The sequence below is a fragment of the Oxyura jamaicensis genome, chromosome 1 (assembly GCF_011077185.1).
Source record: "Oxyura jamaicensis isolate SHBP4307 breed ruddy duck chromosome 1, BPBGC_Ojam_1.0, whole genome shotgun sequence".
NCBI classification, from domain to species: Eukaryota; Metazoa; Chordata; class Aves; order Anseriformes; family Anatidae; genus Oxyura; species Oxyura jamaicensis.
Window position 1 is genome coordinate 93,647,892 of NC_048893.1, and position 27,788 is coordinate 93,675,679.

Below are 27,788 nucleotides of genomic sequence, written 5' to 3' on the forward strand. Positions count from 1 at the left end.
AACAGGCTTCCACAAAAGTAGTGGAGTCTCCATCCTTGGAGACATTCCTGGGCAGCCTGTTCCTGATGACCATGCCTGAGCAGGGGGAGTGAACTAGATGATTTTAGGAGGTCCCTTCCAACATCAATGAATCTGTGATTCTATGATCTCAGGTATTCTTATTAATAGAATTAGCATACAAAAGAACTGAATTGACTTATGACATAATGAACTGTCCTCTAATTCTCAGCAGAAAGAGAATTGCCCATGCCAAGGGAAACTAACAGGAAACTCCCATTGGTATTTTGCAGTCCACACAACAGTAGTGTTGTTAGCTTACGGTACGTGGAGATAACACATCATGACTTCAGTTCCATTTAGCCTCAATATTTCCAGCATAACTGCAATATAAATTTCAATCACACTAATTGCAACTGCATTCCAACATGAAAATCATCTATATACTTGTGCCACTCAACTGTTCTTCCTTTCCAGACATAGGCCTCATTTAACCTGTCAGTCACTGCGCCTCACTACTCCAACTAGTAATGCAATCTAGAGTTCCTCAGTCAGTCCATATGCTCTTTTCTGCTGCATCTGTCTCCATCTGAAGGAAAGGGACTTCAAGGGACTTTAGTAAAACTCACAGGCACCTTAACAAAAAGGATGACATTGTTAGTTTCTTGCAAGAGAAAAGAATGTCTCTGCCAAAGCAGAAAAATGAAGTGGTTTTCCATTTGAAATAGATTCTTTTATTAGGGTTTTTAGATGTTTTTATTGACATTGCACTCATAGCAATACCTCACAAAGAGCTCCACAAATAATGTAATTTGTGCATTGCATGCATGCATGATACTAGCCTATCTTCATACCCCTCCATATATACCACATCTCTGGGGGCAAGTACACATTCTGCTCAAACATGTTGGTCTAACTTAATAACAGAAGCTAATGCATTCAGAGCTATATATCATGAACTAGACAGTTTTTCTGAGTACAACACCACCTTGCAATATGCTCTTGTATCTTGATGGTGACTTTAATTCTTCATAAGCAATTACATTCATCATGATCAAAAACCTACACAAACTAGGACAGTACTCACTGGTAAGGATGGCAAGGTAAGGATGTTTAGAGAAATCCTTTTCCTCAGCTTTGTACTAGTCCTGATAAATCTTCAGCCTGATTAATCTATAGGGCAGTAACTCTTACTTGTATGTGGTAGACTACTACAATCACAAAACATAAGAAAGAGCAGCAAGAACCAAATGGATCCCATCGTGAACAGTATTTTACCGCTGTTCTGTGTCTGAGAATGTCTTACGTCAAAGGCTATGACTAATGACACATCTCTGGGTTTGACAATATACTTATAGAGGGAAAACCTAGAAAGTGGGAAATTCTCTGACAGCATTGTATTGCTCTTCATTGTTCCTAAGCAATCTACCTCAATAAAGAGGCATTGTGTGTAATCTGCAACAGCAAAAGCAAAGCAGACAAAAAAAATAAAAAATGAATAAACCAGACAAAGCCTGCAAAGATAGATACAGTACATCATCATGGTCTAGACAGTTTTGATCAAGCCAATGCTTCTGAGTGATAATCCCTGAGAGGCACTTGCTTAATATTCAAGACAAATAAGCAGGGTTACTAGGGAGGAAAAAAAATGTTTGAAAATGAGAAAGTCTCTTGGGGACAACTGACAGATTTTCTACATCTCTGAAAGCTTTAAAAGGTAAAGAATAAAAGAAGTATTCTCTAAACTTCTCACATATAGAATGACACCTGTAGTTTATATGTTTTTGTCTAATTAAAATATAAATTAGTCTTTGCAGTGTTATCAGCCTTCTGAAACACTTCAATCATAGAACACGCCCTAATGAGATCCAAATTGTTGTGTTTTATAAGATACATATTTTGCTGTTTTTTTGCCTTTCCAGGACTTTTTTATATGCTGGCATTAATTCTGCCCACACATTAGTTCCCAGTGTACTCTATGCTGAGAAAGAAATGACCTTTGTGTATTGTCAGCAATCTGTCCTTCAAAGCCAATCCATTTGCTCTATCACTCATGGGACTGTCATCTGGAAACGCAGTGAACTTAAGGTGGCATGGTCATGCCCTGGTCACCATGCTTGCTCAGCAAAGACAAAGACAGCTTGATATGCCAGAGGACTCGAGATTGAACAGAAATATCAGATAGTTGGCAATGAAACAGAAGGTGGTTGAGTTTGATATTAGTGGTAGTAAGTTATATTTCAAATTAAGAGGTAGTGCCAGCTATTCCAGGCAGGCTTGATATGATTTTAATTTGCAATACATACTTCAGAGAAAAAAAATCCTACTTTTTCAAAAACCTTAGTAAAGGACTGAATTAGTAGGAAACACACACTGTCTGTGAGAGAATTCTGATATTTCATCCCCATCTCTGAAACTAATATACACTGTTCTATGAATCAATCTTCAACTTATTGACATCCTTCTATCCTTACTGGGTTCTCTTTGGCCTACTTACTGTCAGAAAAGCTCTTTGGTAAGAGATACAATGATAACATAGTGCAAAGTGTCATGACTGACGAACCACTCACTGCCAATATGGATGACTCAGGCTTCAAATATAACAATTTACATAACACCTTCACCAAATAGTATTAATTGTATTAAAAGTATTCACTGAACCACCATCCCCTCTTTCCTCCCTTCTCTCTATTGCAGCTAATTTTTTCAACAAGTGGAAATTTTGACCATTATCCAAATTTAATTTGAACATTCTTCAAAGCTCTGTGAAGCTATTTTATTATGATAAAATATAACAGAAACTGTTCAAGTGAATACCTGATAAAAAATGTGCCAAAAGAATACTGAAAGATACAGTCCAAGTATCCCATTCTCTGAGAATTCTCTACAAAGACCACTATTAAACAACCTGAGCGGGAAGCTGTTCTAGGCAACACCTGTGAAAGTGTATTTAGCGGAATTACTCAATATGCTCTCAGGTATGACACAGTAGCAGGACCACTTTTTTATTCTCCTGAGCCACAGGAGAATAGTAAATGAGTAAACTGAAGAACATGCACTTTTATTCCATCTTGCATATGGCAACACTGGACAGATGCAATCTGAGGTGAATCTCATGCTCAGCATCTCTTTCTAATACTGGGTTTATCTTATTTTCTGAGTAGTGAAAGAGCTAGTCTACCATTCTACTTCTAGAGTTAAAGGCCATCTTGGGGAAAGCGGAGTGAAAGGAAAGAACTGTTTAATGCCTGATAGGGAAACTTCCAGAAAGAGAAAGAAAATAGAAATATTGAGGGTTCATGTGGATAAAAGGAAAACAAAATCTGAGAGTCAAAGCTTCTTTGCATATCTCATCTGTAAATGTGGACCTCAGCCTTATTCTGTACACAAACTCATTCTGCTTTTCTTGGGACAGATGGAAAGAAAGAAGAGCAGGGATTTCAAAGAGCTAAAAATGTCTAATCCCATACATTTCACATCTTTCTGTTCACAAAACCAACTCAAGCTATCAAAAGGGCAACAATAAAAATGGTGAGAAGTAGTTCAAAGACAGCATTTTTGCATGAGGAGAGTGAACACGAGGTACCATAAACAGCGACATTCTCACTATTTCTTTGCCTGTATATAAGGAAGATTGCTTTGCAGGAAATCCAACCAACAGATTATGAGCCACTTAAAATCTGTGCCAAACAGAACGGGTGATAGAAGCAGGACATAAATCTTCAAGTTATATGCATGAATACACAAATGTTGTGTATATGATTAAATATATCTAGTGCTCAGCACAGCAGGTTAGCCTACATGAACCCAGAATTAGTCTGGCTATACAGCCTCCTTTTCTACAAGCTAGGTCATTCAGAATTAATTCAGGTTAATTACATGCCTGTAAGATTTTATATTTGAACTCCAAGTTTCAGCCCTGGGCTTTATCATAAAAGAACAGTAACCTATCATCCCAAACCCTACAGAGCTTAACCACCCAACTAGGTCTCTACAACCAGTAGCACAACTGTCCTCCCCACCTTTTTTCCCTCACAGATTTCCCTGAAATGAGCCCAGTATCAGAACTTTGGAACAGAAGGTGAAATGTTGAGAATTTCTCATTCTCCTCCTCCTCCTGCTTCTCCTCATCCCCAGCCTGACACCACAGGCAAGAAAGATAGAGGAGAGAAGAACTCTTTCTTTTTATTATTATTATTATTATTCTCAATTTCAAGCACAGCAGAGCCTGGGGGTGGTATTTTGGTGAGGGAACAGAAGAAGATGACAACAGCAGGAGCTTTTAATTCCAATGTTACCACAAGTGGAAATACTTTTTTTTTTTTTTTTTTTAACCACTCACTTGAGAATCACCTGACCTAGCTCAACCCCAGCTAAATACTGAAGATATATTAGGAATCAAATCCATTATTCAAATTGGATACATATGTAATGTAAACAACCCCCTCTGCAGCACTGATTTTTACCTGAGAAAACTACATGAAATATGGGTTTGTACTTCACAAACACTGAAATATCTAAGTGACATTAAATTACTTAGACAGCTCTCACATAAAGCTTGAAATGCTGACTTCAGACAACAACCAGAGGGAGAATAATCCCATCAGAAAAATTGTATGCATGGAAATTTAAATATTGAATGTTGAATCTTTGTATTGAAATAAATACATATCAGTGAAAACTCTCTATCAAGAGTCCCACTATATTTTCTTCAAATAAGAGACAAGGTTTGCTAAATAATATTCCACAAGTTTTTACTACATATTGTGCTATATATTTTCTGCATATTATATGTTTATTCTACTATGAAACTAATTGATGTTTTGATTTAAATAAATTCATGGATAGCCATTAACACTACCAATTGTCTCGTGCACAAAACAGTAAAAACAGTAAACACAGTAAACAGAAAACAGTAAACACAGTAAACAGAAAACAGTAAAAACAGAAAAAACAGTATGAGGCACTGAGATAAATAACTGACAACTACCAAAAGAAAAATGCCCCTACTCTCACCCTCCTTTCTATCATCTATCACCAACTGCTCTCCACACTTTTACTCCCGCCCCCTCCTCCCCCCTTCCCCTTCAAAGCATGTCATTATTTCTTGTCCTCTTCTCCTATTCTCCTCTTTAGGCCACCTCTGGTACTTCTCTGCTTATAAGATAAAGTGATCAAACATGCTAGATTGGTAGGATAATTTTCTCACAATTTTAGTGAGCTATATCAGCAAAGTAGTGTTTGAGATGGCTCCAGTGGAACTTAAAACTGTGGAAGAGAGTATTCTTTTGGTTCAAGTAATCCTACAAAATCATATTTAAAGATTTTTAGCTAAGGTGCAGAAGAAAGAGGATCTTGCTTTATGATTCTTACTTTCCTGTTAAGAATGACCTTTTCCTCCTTATCATCATTTTTTCCCCGTCACTGACTGTACCCTAATATTTGACTCATTTTCAGGGTCATTAATTTATTACTATATATATATATAAGTGCTTGGAGAAAATAAAGAGGAAAATTCCAGTAGCTTAAGGCTGTTAATTCAAAAAAAAAAAAAAAAAAAAAAAAAAAAAGGAATTCCGGTACGGTGCTCTGGTGTTCCATTTTATCAGCTGTTTAAGCTTCCACCCTTCCAACACTTCACTTTATAGACACTTCAAAGATTATTAACTACATACAGCATTTCACTGCACCTTTTCCCTTTAAAGTTCCCAAAGTCTAGAATGAAAGCCCAATGATTTCTCTTGGAAAAAAATTGAACATGTATGTTTTTCCCATGTCAGGTTCCTCTTTCATTTAAGATGAATGTGACTTGCATTTTTATTCTTGCAAAAGAAACTCCTTTAATATTGTGGGCCTTAGCAGTAGCCCAGAGCTTAAAAGATTCTCTCTGTCCCTCTCTGACCTAATTTTCACTCTATGTGTTGTTTTCCAAATCAGGAATACTAAAAAGATTATTTGAGTGGAAAAGAAAAGCTTAGTTAAGTTGGATGAACTCATGTCATGGACCAGGCACAAAGCCTGTGCATCGGTTAAGGTGTCTCTGCAAGAAAAAAATAAAAAATAAAAAAAAATATTCTCAGAAATTACTATTAATGCTGTTTGTCATGGGCTTACTTCTTAGGCTCCACCAACTAATTAATGAATATGTCCCCAAGTCTTAATAGCTTAATTATAAAAAATACTAACTTTTTATTTTCTTCATGGTGTTCCAATATGAAATAGTCACATGCAGCAGCAATACCAACTTCTAAAAAGAAATTGGGATAATTCAAACCTAGAAAGTGTGCTGAAATAAATGTGTCACAGAGAAGCCTTATTTTTATTCCAGTGACAATAGCACTTCTTTTAGAATAGGTTTGTAAATAGAAAATAGCTATCTTGAAGGATTTTGCACATCAAGAATGTCTAACTTGGGAAAAAAGTCATTTAACATATGTAGGTTTTGCTTGGACTTTAAAAATATATATATTATAGCCTGAAAAGATACCTTTACACATATCCCACACAAGCAACTGAATTCCCAGCAGCAGTAAGGTTAGAAAATCATTGCCAAAAAGGCTTCTGAGAATCCTTAAAGTTGCACATAACTTTTGATACAAAAATAATTGTAGCTACATGTTGAACCATGGCAGTGAGTGTTAAGGGTATCTATGTTGTCACCTGAAAAGCTGGGGCGGCAGTAAACATGCCATAACAATGTTATTGATAAATTTTAGATTTCCAATTGACACTTACAAAAGATATATTGACAAGATATATTGACACTTTATTTAGAAACACTGAGTCTTCAGAGAACCCATAGCAAGAGAAACACTGACTGGCAATACACAAGAGAAAAGCAGACCCACTAAAAGCAAACAACATTTAGATTTCTCATCTAGAAGAATGCTTGGGTTGGCAATGCCACAGAAAAACACATAAACAATTTGTATGGAGTAAATCTTCAGTGAGCAAGAGGTGCATATTTTTTTATTTTTTTTTTTGGGGGGGGGAGGGGGGAGGAATGGCTTTGTTTTTTAATCTCTTGGATAATGCTTAAAGACCTGTAAGTGCTTCACCTGGTTACTCTCAAACCTATGCAGGAAACTGGTCTAGTAGAGGGAATCACTATTTCTTCAAAACTGCATTCTTCAGGAAGATATACAAGAAAACAGTTCATCAGAAGAAAAATCTATATGTCCTAGGAAAAAAATTAGTACAAGTTTCCTATTTTTCCCAGAAAATAGTTCTTGCTTTTTCTGCCAAGAAGCTCATATTAAAGCTCAAACTCGAGTAGAGAGCAGATGACATGGGATGTTGAATTTATAACCACAATCACAGAAGAATCAAAGCTAAGGTGGTGCTATGGTGTGGATCATTCTATGAATACTCAAAATAGCTAGATACCATAGAATTATATTCTGTTGTCACAGAATCATGTCAGTTCTGACAGTTTTGTTTAATAGTGTTTGCCGACTTAGACTGTGTTAAAAAAAAAAAAAAAAAAAAAAAGGCAAGCATACAGATCATGTGATTTGAGCTCTAAGGATGGGAAAGTGCATTTTACTGAAGAATTTAATAAGCTACATTAAAAAAAAAAAAAAAAAAAAAAAGTTGATGAGCAATCGTATGTCTGCCCCTGCACAGGGATAAACAGAGAAGAAGAATAAAAAGAGGTTAAATGCTACTACAGTCACATAATTTTCTTTGTATCGTTCAATGAAGCATAGGTCTAAGAATGTACAAAATTGACATGTTCTACACATCCACATCACCAGCTTCTAGATGCCTTTCCCTCATACAATAGCTCTGCCAACTTCCTGTACCTCCTGTGCTATTCCTCTGATATATATTGCTCAGCACTTAACGCATAACAACAGCTCTTGCAGAAAGAGCCACTTGTTTACTTTTCCATTCTACACAGTCTGTAAACCCCAAGGCATTTTCTGGGCACATGTTTGTAGATTTAGGCAGAACATTCAAGAGTAGTACAGATGCTAAATTAATCCCCACTAATGTTCTAATATGTGGTCTAAGCCCTTGTCTAAATACATACTGGTGTCCAAAAATTCAGGACACGACATGAGTTTAGACACAAGTGATGGCTTGGGTCTGTCCTCAAACTACAACAGAAATGCAGTACAGGTACTTCTCTCAATGCAACTTCCAGAGCACAAATGCTCAAAGAACGCTGAAGGAGATAGAAGTAGATTGGAGTGTATCATGAAGGTGAATGCAACGAAAAAGTGGTGTGGTAAATGATTAGTTTTTACCACCAAATAAATATGGTGTTCCAGTGTTCTTCTTCGGGCAACATTACACAATTTCCCTCTTGATGTAAAAGGAAATAGCTGGGACCATAGTTTTGCAATATAGTCCTAGTTTAACTGAACATTTACTACTTTGAAAAAAATGCATATTTTCATAATGAACTAACACATGAATAACTGAAGAAATTCCAGTGGATGGAAAACAAAACCAGAAAATGTGCACTTGCTCAAGAATAGTATTACAATTTATAGGCAGACATTTAAAACAATACATGACTTCTTCTGATTAAGGAATAAGTTCTCCATGGAGTTGTGATGTATCAATACAACTTTATTGTATTCAAATTTATCTTTGCCACCCTCTTCATATATCTGTTTTGACTAGACACATTCAATGATGAGCAAGACTGGCTGCCTTGTTACATCTCATAGGTCTTAACACGACTAACTACTGCTCACAATTATTTTGCTTATGAAAAGGACGGCAAAGGATAGTTAAGAATCCAATCCACACATGCACTAACTCAAAAAAAAAAACTTAGACATCTGAAGTGAGGCTTGGGTAGCTAAATCCCCCTAAGCTCATAGCTCTGATCTATTTAGCTGTCACATAAACCTCTATGCACTGAAATTCCAGCTATGATCTCTTTCTTGTTTTTCATCCCCACTTTCTCAGACATTGGATTTGAACTTACATTGAATGCTGTTCAGTGCAAAGAACAAAAACTATTCTGGGGGCAAACACCATAATTCAGTTTTTTTTTTTTTTTTTTTTTTTTTTTTTTTTTTCTAAATAATACAAATATACTCTCATTTTCAGAATCCAGAACAGAACTGTAATGTGGTACTTGTGTAATCAAGACAACATATATTGGATCTACAGAGAGGCATCTTGTATGTAAGGCTATTTCTATACTACAAAATAAAACAGGAAAGTTTATAAAATCCAGAATTGCTAAACTTTTTTTTATTATTATTATTTTCCTTCAACCCTAAAAACAAAATAGCAATGTTCAAACTGTTTACAGCAATGGTCCTTGGAATATGTAATCTTTGAAGTCATTCCTGGGGACTGTTTCAAAGAGTATTGGCATAGGCTGTAATGATGGCAAGGATCAAACCAATTAACCAATGTAGACAAATACTTATTTGGGGCCTGCAAGCTGTTTAGTTTAGTCTTGAACACTTAGCAGCATTCTAGATTCTGCCTAAAAGGATCAAGATGCAAAAAATTTATTTTTATAAAGAAAACAGGATTAATGTCATCTACACTAAAACATTCTTATATATTAATGTCTGTTAATTCAACTTTACTTTCTTATTGTTCCTCTGTATTGTTTCCAACTTTTCTTAATTAACATGTTTGTGGTACTTGCTTCAGAAAGTAGCAGTCACATTATAACTGAAGCACAATTCATGACACTCATTAGACTTGGCAGCCTAATTTATTTAACCACAACATAGAACAGAATAAAAATGTGCATATTAAAAATAAGCATTTCAAAATAAGTAATATAAAATTTCCAACATAGATATTAAAAGTAGTAAGTTATTTGAATTGTGTTCTGGGTGCAGTAATTTTTTTATGTAATTTAAAGATATATTTTCCCTGACTTGTTACATTCCACCGGAAAGAAAACTTCCTGCTCTGATTTAAAAAAAAAAAAAAAAAAAAATGCAATTCAAGTAGAAAGATTACACTAAAAGCAAGGTATCACCTAGGTTTTAATGTGAATTAGATGCTTGGACTCCAGGACTACCAACAAAATATGGCATGGGTGTATTTTTTTTTATTTAAGTTACTTAATTTCTATTTATTTAAATTCAACAGAACTTGAATTAGGAAGTACTGCTCTAAAATTTATCCCTGAAATACTTAGATACAAATATTTTTATGCTGGGTTTTACAGATAGATAACATAAAAAATGTATATATAGAGAGAGACATAAAAAAAAATAGTTCATTATATCTTTATTTATCTAATTTAACTAGCTTCCATTAAGCACGATGCACTTCAAAGCTATTTGCTAATCTCGATTGTCTTATTATGAAATAATATGACATGGTCTAGCTATTTGGCAATTAGTTCTCTTACTTTTTAATCACATACCCAAAGTAGACTAAATGAGAACAAGTATGTTCCTTTCTTATTGCACACTTCAGTTTCCACTTGTGCTGTAATTGCTACATCCATTTGTTTGTAGTAATAATTAAAAAAAAGAGAAATGCAATTCCAAATATGGATGTATTCGTATATATGTATTATATATATATATAGTGTGTGTGTGTTTCCTATGAAAGAAAGAAGCACAATTAAGGACTGAACTACCAAGTATACTCAGGAAAAACAGGTAGTGTAATTCTTGTACTAATTCTTTCTGTGCTTTGAAATGAAGCTGTGGGCAAAAATGGACATTGCAGATTTTACGTCCACTTTTACTAGTTGAGTGTTCATATTAATGCAACACATTTATTTCTGATTTTCGTACCTATTGGCCTGCTACACAGGAGTGGAAGAAAAGAACCTATGCATCAACTCCTTTGATTGCATCTGTCCTCTTAGCAGTAAGATATGAAGTGAGAGTTCATTGACACATTTTTGGGGACACCGCATTTCATCATGGTTCAGAATTGAATATAAAAGCATATGTGACTCTTCTGAGGATCTGTTTATTAACCAAGGCTTTGGGTTTTATTCAGAAAGAAAATGAAATGTTGTTTTATATCTGAAAGGAGAATGAACTTCTGGATTGAAGATTTATCTTTTCTGCCCCTGTACTGTGAAAGACAAGGCATGGTAAGGAATGCATGCATTTGGGCTAAGAAGATATTAAGCAAAGCCATCAAGTCAAATATAACTGCCATACTGAGCTAGATCAAAGGTCCATCTTACTGAGTATCTACATCAGTAGAAGACCCCAGCAGAAGCAAAGTGATAACTTCCTGAACTGCCTCAGTAAGACTAATCAGAGAGCATGCATCACAGTCCATTCACAAACAGAATCACAGAATGAAAAAAAGCTTTGAGCTCCACATCGGGAGACACTTAAATATTTATGACCTTTACCAGGCCTGGTCACTTGCTTAACACAACTACATATGCTTTGCTGAAAAGGATGCTTTGCATCGTAATCCAAAGTCCCCTGAAGTTTATGCAAAACCTCACGTTTCAACAGGCTTTGGATCAGATCCTTAAAGCCAGATCCAAAGAGCTAACAGTGGGAGCTGTAGTTATCAAACACTTTCAAAAATCTAAGATTCCTTGGTGTTTGCATGCATTTTTGTCACCCTGATACAATCAATCTATTGATTGCTCCCACTGGTGAAATTTTTCTAAAATCAGATGAGCTACACAAGCAAGAACCTGACAGATGGCTGGGTAAACGAGATCTTCAGAGCTGATCTAGTTCACTGGTCACACAAATGCTATCAGAGAATTTAGGAAGCCTTTATTTTTGGGGGGTATTCTGAAGCTACATGCAAATCTTTGTCTTTGTCTTCAGAGAGCCTAATAACTCACAGATAAAATCTCATAAACTTCGAACAAGAAAATACAAAAAGATTTCTATATAAAGTTATTCAAGCATTTAAGCATACGTTTTTGTTTACAGTTCTATAGGTGGGACTTAAAGAACTTTAAATGATTATCACTCACTACCAAGTTCTAAATGTAATTAAGGAATCTATAGAAGTTTTTTTCTAAGTATTTTCATAGATCGTAGAACTATAGCAGTTCCATGATAGATTGTAAATTCTTCTGAGTGCATGAGGCATGACAGTGATTTCTTACAAATACAGAACTTTTAAAAATTATTATTATAGTACTGTTTACTTTGTTGTCATAGGCTCATCTAATTTACTCTTGTCTTTGCTACTCATTCACTCACATGGTTTCAACATCATGACAGTAGTTTAGGACTATTTGGATGCAATAACATTCATTTTCTCTGAAAGACAAAAAGGTTAATATACATTTTTATCCCATCAATACCAAGTTGAAATTTACCAGTCCTGTGTTGGTTCAGTGAATTATACACAATTTATATGCTAAGGTCAAATTCAATACAATGACATAGGGGAGAATGGTGACATCTGAAAGTGCTTAGATGAAATTGACAGGTATGGGTAGAAGTGTATTAGAACTCAATTTTCCACAGTGGCTAAAGATCATAACTTACCCAATACAGAACAGGATTGGTTGCTTGCCCTCTGGACCCTCTCCCAGAATCAATATAGATTTTCTTGGGTTTTCACCCACACTAGTGTTCTGAACTGATCCCATTATAGATGTTATTAGGGAAAAAAATCTCTTAGGAATATTTCTTTAGCATTTGCTAGCTTGTGTCCCTGAAGTTCTATGGCACAATGTTCTCATCATCACATTTAAAATATGGGGCTTGGAGTTACTTTATTCTATGACTAAATTTTTACTATTCACCACATCTCAATTTATCTTTCTATAGAAAAGATGGATGGCTTTTCTCCAGATAATCTGTGTCACTAGCCAGGGTATCCCAATATAACTCCTATTTTAGCAGTTGGTGTGAAGGTGAGAACCATCCTGTTCAGCTTCTTGCATGTTTTGTAGTTCTAATGAAGTTATGAACTTTCTTTGGTATAAAATGTGTGGAAAGCATATTAAGAGATTTTGGCAAATGTCTTTGCATTAGACAAAAAATGTCCTGCTGAGTATTTCCCCTTGAACAAGCAAGCAAGCACTTGAATAACTAAGTATCAATAAAGACTATAGCTGGCAGTGGGGGACAAAAGTATCTGGATACTCCTACAAATTAAATTGTTGCTGCTGCCAACACATTTTTCATTGTTTTACCTAGAATAACTTTTAAGTCTTTTTTTTTTTACCCTCAGACGTGCATCAGGTAGTGAATACTATCATACAGGGAGTATGAACTCACTGCTGAAAAATTAATGCAATGAACTGTTAGTTGAAGACTGCTTAAAGCTTTGCTTCAAGCAAATCATTTCATTTTCATGAACCGGGTTTTAATGACATTAAGGTGGGTGACCATGGGATCACTCTGTATTTTCCACACAATTATACCACACCTCACAAGCTACCTGGAAGTGACATCTTTGATACTCAGGAGAATAATTTTATTCTTTAAAATAGTAAGGTCTGCACTTATGAGAAGGTAAGTGACCCATCTCAGGAGAGACACAGCTATTATGATAGCATGGCAGGTGCTGAAATATTAGAGCCATTTTCAGATTCAGGAAAACTTGCAGTACCACTTCTTCCAGTTCTGCCCCTGAGTGCTACTTAATGGCACATTCACAGAATGATTGAGAGAGGACCATGCACAAACAATAGAGATTTCACAGAAGCTAAAAATGCATTTTGTTTTCCTCACAGAGATATTTGCATTTTCTCCTTTCACTGGAGAGTATTTGCAATGGTTCATTACCAGGTACTTAATGATAAACTGTGCTGTCACAAACAAATTGCAAACAGTAAAAACATTAACAGCATACCCCATATGTTTTCAACAGCAGCAACACAATCCAGTAACATGCTGTCACTTAAAACATCAGTGGTTAAAGAAGAACCCAATTGAAAGATCTAGTGGCATTATTAAAAAAGTCAACTTTAACCAATTTTGATTTAGATATCTATCTAATCAGGTATTTATCTAATCCAATGACTCTTTTCCAAGAGTTCCTCCTTTCTGTTTTCAAAGTATCATATAAAAAGCCTATTACTATTCCTATTAAAACACACACACACACACACACACACACAAAAAGAGCATATTATTTCACCTTGTATATATAATCACCAAGAAATAACTACCAGTTACAGCATGTATCTTATCCAGAACCTGCAAAAGAACAACAAAGATCAACTCAAATTTCAAGTTCTGACAATTCACTATAAAAGTACAATAGCACAGGAATACTTAGTTCTGGAAATCTAAGTTGCTGTTCAGGTTTCCTAACCTGCAAGTCTATAAATCCTGTAGAGGTAATGCTAATCTCATTTTAACAGATTAAACTCATTTTAACAGATTTAACAGATTTTAACAGTAAAAATTAAGAAAGGTAAGTATTACTGGTCTCTGGACAAACACTTAATTCTGTAGCAGTAATGACTCTCTGCAGTGTCACCTATAGCCACCAGCTTCAAACCCATTTACAGGAGGAAACCTGATATCAGAGATCATGAGGTATACTTACACAATGCTTCCAGTGGCTGAATTCTAACAAACTTCATTGACAATAAAAAGGAGCATGAAGGGAAAAATATGCAAGTCTCTATATAAATAATGTTACAGAAACATTATTATTTTAAAGGTTTTACCGCACTGGTAATAGGGTAAATAAAATAGCAGAGTAAGTTTGCTGATTTAAAAAGCTCAGCCACTATTTCTAATAGATGATGATTGTAACAATAATAATTAAAACAACAACAAAACAGGGAAATAGAGATTTATTTTTAACTAAGGAAATCGTTAGAATAAAGTGTTAACAAACATATTCAATAACACTAAAATCTTTGTCATATTTAGTGAATGTGCTCTCATTTTTATCTTTTGATGTGTAAATGTGCCAGCAATTCTAATTTCAACACTTCAGTCTTAACAAAACTATTCAACCTGACAAATTCAACCAGCTTAAACTGCAAACCAGTTTAAACTGAAAAAAAAAATCAAGTTGAAAGAAAAACTCAAAGACAATCTGAGAATATCAGCTGATGAAACAACCAAATTTTACAAGCTGCAGTCAAAGCCCAAGATTTGATTCTTCAAGGAATAATTCATCAGCTAAGGACTTAAAGGAATAACTGAACACCTAGAGTACCCATTGACTTTCAAAGTGAAAACCTGTTTGCACATAATACAGACTTCAGGCATTTGTTTTGAAAACTCCATCGCCATCACTAGTATTGATTTTGTGGAACAACACATTCCAAAGGATCATCTGCGGAGGAACATGTCTACATTTGCATTCATTTGCTCATAGCCTACAACCAAATACCAGCAAAAGCATCTACTAATGGTGAAATAAGTGAAATACTGTCCTTAGTTATGGCCACTGATCTACACACCAAATATTTTCCAGCATAAAAATGTAGGAATATGAGACAATTATTAGATGTTTCAAAAACAGATTCATATTTACACATTTAAGTCAAAAACTTATTTAGAATACTGTTCTCCTAGCTCTATCATTTTCTGACATAATGGTCATAGCGACTGTAATCCTGCAGGCATCATCAGGAAAGCTGAAAGTGATCAATTTTAAATAAGTTATAATTAGCTATGAAACATTCTAAGAGGAGAGGACTAAAAACTGACTACAAGAAACAGCTGGGCTATCTGTTATATATGGTTCAGCAGTAACTTGGTTCTATGGCTTTCTTTACTTGAAGCAGAAAAGATTTGCCCAGAAGAGGTTATTTGTGCAAATAATTATTGCTTATTAAAACCAACCAACCAAACAAACAACAACAAAAAAACATTTAATGACACTTATGCAATGTAATCCCTTACAGAGATGTGATATTATAGTATAAATATAGGAGGAAATATAATAGAAATATAAGAGGAAATATAGTAGGAATACAATAGAAGTATTCCGCATTCTTCATTTTAGGTTTGCCCAGGTAGCTATCTATCTTGGGATAATAGCCTACGTCCTTGCTATGTCCTTGATACAGTCAATAGAGAGAAAAACAGAGAGCAGGTAGCAGTTCACAGTAGTCAAGCCAGATATCCCATATTCACAGGAGATTGAGTGGACATTTGTGGTGGTCTACTCCTTCTGGAACTAGCAAGGCCATGAATACTGTATCCCATTCTGAGCGCCGCACTTCAGGAAGCATGGCACAAGACAGAACAATGGAAAATTTGGGGAACACAGTCAGTAAGAAACAGTATAACAAACAAACAGCAACAAAAACACATGGCCAATTTCCCTCTTTTTCTGCTGGCAGTGTAAGGAAATTAAAAAAAATCATAATCCAAAAACACTTTGCCATATTCTGACTCACCGCAGCCCAGCTCAGTGCACAGATACTTCACACATTGTCACTGGAGAGCTCTGGAGGATATGACGTCTCCTTTGCAGGTTCCTGTGAATCCCAATGGATTCATGTCATATTTACCAGTTATGGCTTAACTAAATTTAGGCTTGTCCCAGACTCAGGTCGTAGATGCAATTCCACTAATTTAACTTGTGGTCCATGACCACTTCAAAGAACTAAAAATACACAGAAAAACACCCATACCTGCTTAATCTCCCATTAGTGGTGCAGGAAAATATACCTTAGGAATGGGAAAGAGGCTTCAAAGACGACAGCAGCTGAAATCCAGATCAGACCAGCTCCAAACTTCCTGTGATGCTACACTCATGTCCCACACAAGATTCAACTGCAGAATACAAACTCTTTTTTTTATGTAATAAAAGTGAAAATAGCCAAATGACCATAAGTTTTATTGCATTAAGGGATTAGTGATTGCACTCAATTTCCAACCAATGCTGCAAAGCTATCATAAGAGCTATATATTACTTTTTATAGTTATAAAACAGATAGTTAACATCATAGCTTATTCTTTCTGGTTTCTTTTCTAGTCTTTCTTTGCTAATTACTTTCCATATTATATGTCTACTAGTTGAAATAAAAATGTATACTACTATTTCTGCTAGTTGAAACAAAATGTGTTTTGCAGAAGGATGAATACACAGAATTCAAAAAATCTTAAATGATCCATGCAAAAGAAATAAATTTATTCTTTCCTACCATATTAAGAGCATATGTAACTCCAGGTCAGCATGCTCTCGAGTTGCCAAAACATGACCTTATATAATTTTTCTCCTAATTTATGTAAAGTTCAAAGGTTCCTTTAACTTCTTTTATTATTTTATTTTCTACCTCCAAGTCCTGTTCAACTACAGTCTTAACTTCTAAGAATATTACTATTACACAAAACCCTAAATCATACAAAACACATAATATAAATCATTGTTAGAAAAGATATAGAAAGAAATTAGTTTGAAACAAGCATTAAATATATATATATATATATATAAAAAAATAAAAAGTATTGTTATCAACTGCTGTGATTTCCAGCTGCTTGGTTATTTGAACCTAACTATATTGGCCTATATTAATTACTGAGCTGCTATGAAAATAAATTCTAAAAACAATAATCCATTATGGAAATGAAGCTATAATCATTCCTGTGTATTTGAAAGCACCTTACCCCTGGCTTAAAAAGCATTTAATGTACATTAAATTCAGCAAGAGCCTAGATAAAAGGGCTTCCTGAATATGGACACTACTAATCATGGCTTTTATCTCAAAGACAGTCAAATGCAATATAAACAGTTTTTGTATTATTGAATGTTCATATAAAATACACATTCAAATATGATTTTTAACTCTACTTATCAGTATTATTACAGCAGTAAAAAATAAAAAATGAAACAATACTCCAGGGAGAGATTCTCAGCTAAGATTAAAGTAATGACACTGAGAAATTTTAGATAAACTAATAATTTGCCATGCTAAATGTGTTTAGAGTTAAGTACTATGATAGATCAAATCAGGCAGTTCTGTTCTTTGTAAGAAATGACTCAATTTCCATTAAAGGAAGTGAATTTTATAGTATTTAGATACAGGAAGTTTGGTAGGTATTCTTAATCCCTGAAGTGTTTATCTGATAGAGGTTGTGCCCTACAAATGAGGATAAATAGATTTTAAAGAAATTTTATAACATACAAATTTGCCTCAGTCTTGTCACTCCATATGAACTTGAGAGCAATAAGGTAAGGAAAAAAAACTAAGTGACTGTTTTCAGGTTCACCGTAATTTCTCAGTTTCAAACCAAGACAAGACCGTACCCTTGTATACATTTACCAGTCATTCTCAGAGATCTAACAAGTGTCTTTGAAAGTCTCAATTCCTTTTCTGAGATTGTGTCAGATAACTTACCTTAAATTTGATGCTATTACAGGAAAACTCACAGCCCCCAAGAGAACAAAGATTACAACATTTTTTTTTACAGGGAGATTATCTGGAGACGGTTCACATAAATTGACGGAAAAGCCATTTAGCCATCGGAGAGGCAGATGTCCTTCAATAGCTTTGACAAGCTGAACACAACATCCCAGAAATACTCTGTAGGCTTGAAAGATGAATCAGGTTTATAAAGACCTTGCTAGATGAAATCATCTTTGTTACCTGCTTGAAACAGACAGACCGTTACAGTCTGCAAGGTAATCTTCAGGAAAGAATAAAGTAAATGGTTCTGAGTAAGTTCCTCATGCTTCTAAAAACTAAAGTACAGGAATTGGAGAAATGGACTAAAAAGCAGTATTTTATGACACTGAGATTGATGATAGAACTCCTGGTGTCTCTGAATGGATTACTTTGTAGCCAAAAGTACTACAGATGTATTAATTGTAACTTGCTGAAAGATGAATCCCAAGAAGTTCACTTAAGTTTTATCTAGTTAATTTTATATTAAAGGCTTGATCTTTTGAAGAGGTTTTGAACACCACATGGTTACTACTGAAGCCCATTCATGGAACTGGGGCTTTGGTTTTAGTTGGTTTTGGGGTTGGGAGTAGCTTTACCTTTTTTTTAAAAAAAAAAAAAAAATCTTAATTTATCATACAAACACTCTTGAAATCAGCACTCCTCTTAGTTATCGATGTTTGGAGCACTTTGGGCAAAACATATACACAGGCCAGTTTCCATATTTCAAATTGCTTGTTTATATACATGACTAGGTAATTTTTTTTTCTGGGCAACCACAGTTTAAACAGTCACCAATTTCACTAGATGCCGCACATTGCAAGAACTTCCATACTGCCAGAATCCCAGTTTATCACACACTTGACTCAAAGTTAAACCCTGACTTTACATTTGTTCTCTTTATGAACCCAGTTCATTGTGAAAATCAGATACAAAAAAGGTAGTAAAACTTTAAGTCCAATTGCATCCATGCTTCTAACCCTTTGTGAAGAGTTAAGGGCTAAATAATAAGATGAATAAGGGCTGAGTTTCTGTTGCTTGAAAATTAATGCAAAGTGAAGTTATGGCAAACCCCTGAGATATGTTTATACATGAAATGCAATATGACACTAAAATTACATTGGAAATACTGCCATCCACCCCAAGAACAGGTAAAATGTCTGTGAGACAAAGCAGCAACTCAAAGCAACCAAACAGTAAATACTTCAAGTAATGTTCACAGTGACCAATTCACCAACATGCAGTTAATCAAAATAGTTCCTACAGAACTTCTGCTAAATGGCAGAGGTGTGTTTTTTTGGTTAGCTAACATATTAAACATGCACAACATAAAGCAAAGGCTGTGGAGGAAATAGGACCAAGGATTCAACTAAAGCAACCGTCTCCAAAAGGGTTTATATTCTAGAGCCATAGGTAAATAATGACCAGATACAGAAAACATGTGCTCTATTTCCTGTTTATAAAGCTTCTACAAACACATGAAGTTTCAAATCTGTTGCTTTCTGAACTGTAATGAACTAACACTTTTAGTTTGCAGATTAGCTCAGAAGGAAATGGAGAAAGGGGATGACCAGGCAGATGAACAAAAAGGTTAATTTTAACAACACTTGAAGAGTGCATCCTTACACTACACAGGTATGGGGGAATTAAGTCATGACAGTTTAAACAAATATTTCATATGTGTGTCTGTTGGGGGGAGGGGTAAGAGAAAAGGGAACTGATCTAGAAATTCCTGCATATACAGAATTTCTAATGATACTGTAATAATGGCCTGACAGTTTAAGTTCAGCCTGAGTAAAAAAGAGCTTACTCTAAAGCTACAAATTAGGCAGTGGAAGAAGGATGAACTGTCCACCATGATACGGAAGCTGAGAAAAAAGAAAAAGAGAGCTGTGTTTGGTTACACTGAGTCAGGGCCTACAATGTCTGAAAAACAGGGCAAATTATTATATGCTGGAAAGCTACAAAGTACTGTATCTTTCACCAAGCAGATTACAGTATGAAGAATGACTGTTCCACCATGTTGTTGACAACAGCAGTGGCAGGAGAGGTAAAGCTACAGAGTACGTAAGGCATGCTAGGCAGTGCTAACGAGGAGGATAAAGCCCCATTAGCTTCCCTGGGGTAAATTCTTGCTGTAAACCAAACACATCATGTGCAGCTATTTTACTGGCTCTAGCATCAAAATAGAAAAGGTCTGTTAACAAATAAATGCTTCCCAGGGGGCTTGTTCAAGCAGCAATCCTTTTATAAAATTCTTCAATCACATTCAACATGTAATTACAGGAATTGGAACCTATGGGTTTGTAGCACTTTGGTCAGCTCTACCCAAGCACTGCCCTGCTCCCTCAGCCACAAACAGGTCTACAGCTCAGCACAGGTACCACTGAACTTCCTCAAAGGCTCTGAGACATTTGAAATGAAGGCAGGTACTTCCTGATGCACTCAAAATAATATCTAGGCAGAAAAGGATCTCTTCTACTCCATGTCTGCTTTTAACTCTGCAAGTAGGGAAGGTGACTGCTTAGCCTGCTTATAGGTAACTACCACCTCTGCTCAAAAATGGTGATACAAAAACAAACAAACAAAACAAAAACAAACAAGAACGAAAAATTATTTTTTTTTCTCCACCATGGTAGTAGCTCATAGTATTTTGAGATGCCATGCTAGGGGGAAACAAAATAATTAAAAAAAAAAAAAAGTAATCTGAAAAATAAAGAGTGGTATAAAACTTCCAGGAAATATTTTCTCAATTAAGACCTATAGGTCTGAATTGAAATGTTTCTCCCTAACTACTCTCTGATCCTCAATTTATATATATATTTTTTTCAGCCCATGTGTCTGAAATCATTACCCTACTCATTGTATTTAGCTTTGATTTTCATAAAGACAACTAAATTCTGGTCATAATTTAGGTTTTGTTCAGAGTTGACAGCCACAACATGGACAGTATTGCTTAAGTTCTTCCTTGCCTTTAATTTTTTTTTCTGTAGCATATGGTGGTATCAACACCAAAATTTATTTATAACTCATGACCACCAAGGCTGCAAAAGAAAGTATGATACTATACCACTGCTCTTTCTAAAGAGAACCTATTTATTAAAGATTGGAGGTATGCAGATTTTTTTTATTTTTTTTTCAATTCTCTAGTGTGAAAATTCTAGTGTCAAAAGCCTTGCCATGAAAATACTTTCACATCTCATCTGAATCAGTTGTTTTCAGGTATTGTTCAGCAAATGGTAAAGATTATTTTTCTATGGGCCCTTGTAACAATTACTTTTTAAATAAAATTCAAAAGTGTTTCTGAAAAGTCATTTTGAATCAGCCAACCATTCTGTATCAAAGCTTTCAAATATTCTTTAGACTTCCTCAAGAAACTGTTTTGCAAAATGCACCTAATACTTGCATTGTTGAAATTTTTAAGAGAGAAATGCTTCAGTCAAACCTTGATTTAAATTACAGCATCTGATTGTTAATACAAGTCAGGACTACAGATTACACCCATGTAAACAGACACTTGGAAAACAAAGAAATCTTTTGGCTTTTATCTAAAACCAGTACCACAGTTCTTTGCACTTCTAGTATCGTTTTAATACCACAGAGACTTGAGATGATGATGTACAAACATCAGTAGATACATCTACCACCATGGGGAAATAGAGAAATATCTTTGTGATAATCTTAAAGTGTAATGCAGTGTCATCAAATGGCTGTTATTCTCTGTTTCAGGAGCCATTCTGCTCAAAATCTAATTTACGCATTTTTCCAGTTTTCTTCTGCTTGTATTACTTCACATTTCTATCAGTCAATAAAGGTCATCACATTTCTCCCAGCACTGAAATGTCCATTGATGGACATAGCATACCCAGTTTGATTAGTAAACAAGATCTGTCAGCCTGAAGTTCTTTTTCGTTGTAAAGATTTTGCTAAGTACACCTCAGAGACATGAGTATCTGGCCAATGGGCTGAACTCCCTCACATACATCTATCATTGGAATTTCTTCTCCCAGCCTGTGCTCATGTCTGGGATTGTCCCAGCCCAGGTGCAGCACCTTGCACTTAGACTTGAACCTCATTAGATTCACATGGGCCCACCTCTCAAGCTTGTTCAAGTCCCTTTTGATAGCATCCCTTCCTTCCTTGCACCACTCAGCTTGGTGTCATCTGCAAACTTGCTGGAGTGGAAAAAAAAAAAAAAAAAAAAAAAAGAGAAAGAAAGAAAGGTCTGTGAAACATAATCCTCCCAAAATTACCCCTGTGGGCCATGCAACCCTAAACCACCTCTGGCCAATGACAGTGACACTGTCCACAGCACACTCACTGCTGAGGGTTCAGATGCAGCTTTCCAGCACCAGTGGGAAGAATGTCATCAAGGTGGCACAACTGCCAAACACAATGAAAATTAATAAAGAACCAGAAAAGAATTAAAAACAGTTTTCCAGAAGCTGCTGGAGCAGAGCTATACAGGGTAAAGTTCATTCTACTTTACAGTTTTGCCATTTCAGAACTTATTTTCATTCTCTTTCAGAATAAAAAAAAAAAAAAGAAAAAAAAAAAAAAAGAGAGAGAGAGAGAGAAAAGCCTGAGTTTCCCATCTTGTACACAATCTTCTTTAACCTTGAGATGTGAAGGATCTCACAGCATACAATATTATGGGCCTAGGTAGACAAACCATCACGAGTGCACACAAGTAAGGTTTAAAATCCTGCCTGATTTCTGGAAGAACATTTCTATTTTGGCAGACTACAGATAACAGCAATTTTTAAATTATTTTTTTGACTTGACCATTTCACACCATTTTTTTTTTTTCATCCATCCACTCTGTGCTGATATACAGAAAACATGCACAAACACTGGTACACTGTCATGTGAGCCAGCCGTGTACATAACCCGTGGGGTCATGTGTCTGTTCTTGCAGTGAGCTAGACATTGCTCTGCAAGGGGTAATGACAGATCCAACAGGGGCATTTATGCTGTAACATTAGTGTGCATAAAGCTGACACTTGGAGATCCTCTGGAGAAGAAATCTTTTCTGAAGATATTTCCCTCTCCTTTTCCATTTACTGAAAAACTAATAAATTTCTCTAGAATACACCCTTAATGCTAGGCAGCAAAGACAAGGTGGGAAAAATCATGAGCCCTCTCCTTATGTAAGAAAAAGAGTGGCAAATATACTCTTCAATTCTCAAAGAAAACAGGAAAAAAAAGAAAAAAGAAAAAAAAAAAAAAGTTATTTTGCTTGTTTCATGCCTGGCAGCTTCTGTTTATTATACAGACTGCTCTGAAGAAATGCTACCGAGTGGAAGCAACAATTTTCTTTAGAGGCAAAAGATATTAAAATTTCTATAATTACAAATTTATAATTTTGGAATACTGCATAAAGATGGTAGTCACCATTCTAGTTAAAATTTACTCATGTTTAGTGACATCCTAAAGCTCTAGACAACAGTTTTATATGCCAATTCTATCATTTATTACTCCATACAAATCATACTACATTTTTTCAATTGAACGGCCTCTTTATTGTTTCCTTGGAAGACACAGTTTGCTGTCAACTGCATTTTTGTCACAATCATTATTTGGTCCAGTGTCTTCCTAGATGAAAATAGGAATGATTTTTTCCTCCTTGAATAATTTCAGCAAAACAGCTCATTGTTCTTGGGAATTAAAATAAAAGAAGGAGATAGCAGGTTTCAACACTAAAATGAACAGATGAATAGACCATGGTAACTTCCTTCGTGATACTCTAAGAGTCCTCACGTTTTGCAGCAAAAATCCATCACCAAAGCAGTATTCATTGTACCACGTCTTTCCTTCTCTAGCAGGTCCTCTGACAATCTGTCCATTATCTGCAGAGTTATGAGCATCCCAAATAAATGTGGCTTGCATAGGAATAGTTCAGAAAGTTCAGGTTATAGTGGTCCTTCATGCACAAGAAAGAGTTCCCTGAAAGCATTAAACCTCATCCAAGACTGAATCCACCACCAAAGAGGAATAAAGGTAAAAAGCAATGCAGTGGGACAGGACTATTACAATGGAGAAAGTCATTAAATAACTTCCCAGCAAGCAATAATGAAAAGTCAACAGTATATCAGTTGCCAAAAAAGGGTACATTGACTACCACATAAGCCTTTTCTAATTATAAAGATACCGCTTGAATTCATCAAAGCACACAAAGCATTCTCAATTCTCTCAAGGAAGAGTGTGACTTTTTTCTTACTATTGGCATACTATCAATTAATACAAATTAAATGTTAAGTATTTCACATTTATCAAAGACAGTAAATGGTGCATCATGTTTCCATTCTTGTCAAAGCCTAGGGCTGGATCCTCAAAGGAACAAGATATCTATTCATTAAAGACCAAGTAGTACAATAAAAAGAATTCTTTTGACCTTTTCTTTTATTCAAGAAAAAATAATCTAACGCTGCAATGCTAATTCACTTAGCTGTATGTATCACAAATATTTCAAAGATTGTGTTTGTATTTTATGCTAAGAACATAAGGGCAAAGCACTGGCACTCTTCACCTGCCATTCTCAAAACAGTTCTTGTTATATACAAACAATAAGAATTACTTGTCTTTTTGTTTGAAATTCTCCAGGTCTACCGAATTTAACAAACATGCCTAGAGCTGTGAGAACTGTGACTCCTAAGTATTCTTAATATTCTTAATTCTTAATATTAATAAACCAAACTAAGTGGAAAAAGTTTAGGTTGCTGATGTGTGAAGTAATAAGAAACCCTTCTTCTCATTCAAAGAATCATTTATCTTTGTTAAATATCGTGGCAGTGTCTCAGACTCAAAACTTCAGTTCTATGTTTTGCTAAATCAAAGACATGATGATTCTGTAAATGTTATTGTTTTTGGCAATAACTTCTTAACAGCAGAATTAGTCTTTTTTTTTTTTTTTTTTTTTTTTTTTTTTCCCCTTGCAGGCTTTCCTTTACTAAGATATTTCCATTCTGATTTAGCCCACCTCATATCACTTGTTTCATCCCTCCACTACTCTTTCTGCCAAGATAATGAATTGTTACAGCTTTTCATATCAAAAGAATGAGTGAAATGCAAAACAAAACTTGGGACATTATAATTCTGTTTATGCTTGGCACTGTTTTATATCCTCAAAGCTGAGAGCATAGAAACTGAAAGTGTTCTCCTTCTTTTTAATGTGAACCCAATGACCCCCAAATTACACAGCTAAGAAATCAATCTACTCTCAGAAAAATAAATTATTTATCTGATTGCAAGTTGCTAAAGAAATGCATAGCACTGTACAAGGCAGTGCCTACCTAAAACTAAAAGTATCTAAGTTTTATTCTTGTGTTTCAAACTTGTTTGCAGGGAGTATACTGGCATAGGGAAAAAGCATTGGGAAATGGGGAATAAAGACAACCAAACCATTCTTGCTATGGGATACACAGATTTATAAAATGATTTTCTTAAGCTTTCAGATGAAAAGGGATCCCCTCATCTGTGAAATAAAAGTAAGATTTTCACCCACGGGGTCATGGCACCACGAAAACAGCCATTAAAATCAAGTGATTACTGACTGCGATAACCTTCACAATGTTGATTACAAATCAGAATTCAAAAATTCAAACCCAAAAGTGAGTTTCAACTGAGGCAATTGTAGTATTTAAAAAAAAAAAAAAAAAAAAAAAAAAAAAAAAAAAAAACATCACAATCTGACACTAAGAAATACAAATACGAGAACATTTTGTAATTTCTCATGGTAATTGTCAGAATGTAACTTAAATTAAAGGTAATGCTGCATCACCATATTCTGTAAGTTTCATAAAGTTAGTATACTACAAGAGTTGACAAAGACACTAAGGCAGAAAGACTGCAAATGTGTTATAGACTTTAACTTCATTTTCCCCTTCTCTCCTTACTCCCATGCACTACAATGTATTTTGATCATATTTTGATTGACTAAAACCCATTTAGACATTAGTGTAGATAAGGTAAGGATGGGATTTTCAAATACCCAAAGTTAGTGGAGATGTAAACTTTTTTGTTTTGTTTTGTTTTAAATGAATGCCCTGGCAATAGCTGATGTACCCACTAGCAAATAGCTCTAATGGTCATTATTTCTGCCCTAAAGTTTTTCCAAAACTGAGCAAATTTTGAAAAGAAACAAAATCACAGAAGGAAATATGAAGGTAGAAACCAAATAAGAGGCTTGTGTGTCTGTTATTCAATTGTTTGCCTTATTGAAATTGGAGGAATTCAAATAGAAAATAAGAAATAGAACAATAAGAATATTCAGTATTATTGCCACTGAGTTTTCAGCTTTGGGAGTGGGCTGGGAGGAAAAAAAATAATTAATCTCATCACTTTCAATTCAAAGAACCACTAGTGCTAGGTATATCTCTCAGAATAGGATTCTTCACCTACATTAGAAAAAACCTTATCTAGTAAGAAACATGATCATTGTTCTCTTCTAAGCTCTCTCAAAACTTTGATTTCATTACAAATCCAAAAGCATCTATAGCATACAGAGCTTTCCTGGAGTTTATCTTTCCCTTTAGCTCTATTAAAAGACTTCCTAATTCATGGAATTGGAGAGGGGTGGGGGTGGGGATGAGGAGGAGAGAGAACAGTCAGGAGGAGCTCATTGTTATAAATTTAACATAAAGCCAAATCACTTTCACTAAGATTTTAATATTAGACTTAAAGGTTCACTTAGAGACAAAAATGAAAGATGAAGTATGTTTAAAAAAAGTCACATACCTTACGAAAGCTAATTAATTCCAGACAATCTGTCTACATCTTCCTTTGCTTACAAGACCACACACCATCATCTGGTTCAAAGTTTTTTGTTTCCTTTTTATCCATTCACTCATGGTGTCATCTGTCATCCTGCTACCAGTCAACTCCAATCCCCTCACATGTTAATAGACGTATTAATAGATTTTTATTCACTTCTTACCACGTGCTAGCCTATGTTCAAGAAGGACACTTCTGTATGATGACCTATATGGCACATTTAGGCAGGGGAAAAGGAGGAGGTAGAATCAATCTTTACTTCCTCTTGAAGAAGCTCCTGGAGTACCCTGTGGTACCATCTTGTATCTAAAGCAGTCAACCTACAAAACTAATTATCCAAGGCTGAAGTTGAACCGTCTCTTTGCCATTGCCCACTTGCTTTTTTTTGCTTGCTTGCTTGCTTGATAGATTGTTTTGGAGTGAATGTTGTGATATGAAGAACGCTACACATTCCCATTCTTTCTATTATATTGTTTTTTTTTCCAATGTTACCTCTATTTTCACTGCCATTTTAAGAGCATTTCTGGTTGTTGGGAGTACATTGTAACCAAAGGCACTAACAATCTCAATACCATCTTCACTCATCTGTTGATGTTTCATCAGCCACTACTTTGCAGTGCACAGCTCACTCACTTTGATTCATTCCACAGTCAAACAGAATAATTTTTTCTGCCTCCTGTCTTGTCTTAGGAATATTCCAAAAGAGTGCATGCATCAGCACCAAGTATTACAATAAAACTTATGACTTCTCAATGTCAAATAGTTTCAA

General features: G+C 35.2%; 1 long non-coding RNA gene across 1 annotated transcript in view; it reads right to left on the bottom strand.

Moving 5' to 3' along the window:
• Nucleotides 1-27,495, bottom strand: part of LOC118160756 — a 75,625-nt gene extending 48,130 nt beyond the window's left edge. Inside the window, exon 1 of the long non-coding RNA XR_004747660.1 lies at nt 27,183-27,495. This is a non-coding gene — a long non-coding RNA (uncharacterized LOC118160756). The remainder of the gene's footprint in view (nt 1-27,182) is intronic.
• Between the last annotated feature and the right edge of the window lie 293 nt (nt 27,496-27,788).